Source organism: Bidens hawaiensis, unplaced genomic scaffold, assembly GCF_021521415.1.
Source record: "Bidens hawaiensis isolate Kalapana, Puna unplaced genomic scaffold, B.hawaiensis_p1.1 tig00063304_1, whole genome shotgun sequence".
Taxonomy (NCBI): domain Eukaryota; kingdom Viridiplantae; phylum Streptophyta; class Magnoliopsida; order Asterales; family Asteraceae; genus Bidens; species Bidens hawaiensis.
The window spans coordinates 33026-34858 of record NW_027501316.1 but is presented as its reverse complement, the minus strand read 5'-3'; the positions used below and the strand labels follow the sequence as shown (position 1 = coordinate 34858).

The 1833-nt window shown below is 41.4% G+C and overlaps 1 pseudogene; it reads right to left on the bottom strand.

Annotated features, from left to right (window-relative positions):
- Positions 1-5: 5 nt before the first annotated feature.
- Positions 6-1324, bottom strand: LOC143603879 (L-ascorbate oxidase homolog; annotated as a pseudogene).
- Between the last annotated feature and the right edge of the window lie 509 nt (positions 1325-1833).

Sequence of the window (1833 nt, the reverse complement as noted above, 5' to 3'; positions counted from 1 at the left end):
TCTTTGTCGCCAACACCAAAGTACTCGGTAAGTTTGAGAGGAGTCTTGGGGTCGATGTGGGAGACACCGTTGAGAGCGAACCTTAGCTTGCCATCGATGTAGCTCGGCTATTGACCAACTTGATGGTGCGGGTGATGTTAATTTGACCATAGTGGTAAGATCCCTGTGGGTTGGGACGAGCTGCGCTTGCGGTTAGGTTCCATCTGAATGATCTGAACTGGTTTATTGACCATGCGAATCCGGCAGTTTTCTCTGGTGGAGGTGGTGGAAGCTCCTCTGATGCAGGGCTGTTGCTTCCTGCATAGCGGACGGTAGCGACAGTGGAATGCGATTGCTTGCCGAACCGGCTTGACACAACTAAGTAATAATCCTTTGGTGGTTGGTCTGCAGTGACCAAAACAGACATGCATTGACCGACATGAAGGTCCATTGACATGTAGTCGTTCTGCATGAGGTGAGATCCTTCGACCTCGACCAGCTTCATGTCATGGTCCTGGAACCTGAAATTAACTGAAGTCCTCATCCCGATGTTACAGAACCTAAACCTGTATGTCTTTCCGGCCTCAAAGGTCCATGACGGTTCAGCCTTTGCACCAACCTGAGCCGACTTGCCATTGATGTGAATCCCGTCAGCATGACCAATAGATTTCCCACCATCAAGGAGGCTCTTCAATGCCTTATGTCCCTTGTTAAACCAATCTCCAACAAAAACCGCAAACTCATCAGCCGGGTTATCAAACGGACCGGGATCAACGGCCGACTATGCACTTGTATGATGCCAATACCACCTGCCGCCTTATGCATTGCGGTGGTTGGGAAGTAGTAGTAACTGCCAATTTGATCCTTCACCTGAAACTTATACGTAAAGTTTGTTCCAGGCTGGATAGGACACATAGTCCCTGGCGTTCCATCCACCCATGAATTTTTCCGGTGTTGAACACCGTTCCATGTTAGAAGAAACGGCTCGTCTAGGTTATTAAAAACATTGACGACAATATTATTGTTACTTGTGCAATTAATCACAGGTCCAGGAAACTTGTCGTTAATCAGAATAACCTGTTGTGGGACCCCCAAGGGCGACATCGTGCCATATGTGACCTTCCATTCAAAAAAGTGATAAGGATCTTCCGCCTTCGTTAATGTTATGAAGATGCATAACACAATGAAAAAAACAAACTTTCGGGTGTCCATGTTACAATCCCGGCGACACCCAGAATATATATATATATTCTAATGCGGAGTATATATATATATTTATATTTATTTAAGAAACAAGAAAGACCGAAGAAAATATAAATTTTTTTATTTACTTATTTTGTTAAAGTACCGGGAAGAATTTGCTTCTTCCGGGTGCTACCTGGGATTGTCATTTTGGAAGGTGGGTTGGTTTCGTTTTTATACATTCAAACACCGTTTGTGTTTCTCCACAAATATCTTTTGTGTTATTCCCTTAATTACCTCCTTAAATCATGTGTGGTTAAACACTTGATTCTAATCTTGGATATCGTATGGACGATTCATTTTTTTATTATTTTTTTTACCATGTATTGAATCTTGAGATAGTTAAACCCTTCATTTATTTTGTGATCCTAAATTTGTGATGTCAGTAGATAATCTTAATGATCCTGAATAAACTATATCTTATCAGTCAATAATCTTTACATAATACAATGACTGAAGTCTACAAACACAACACAACAAAACGTGATGTTCAAGAGTTTGATAAACTCGTTTATGACTTCATTGATAAAATGTGCATACTAAAATCCCTCTTTTTGTCTTAATGCGTGTGTTTCTGCTTTTGTTTTTGTTATCTCGTCTAGTTATTCGGCA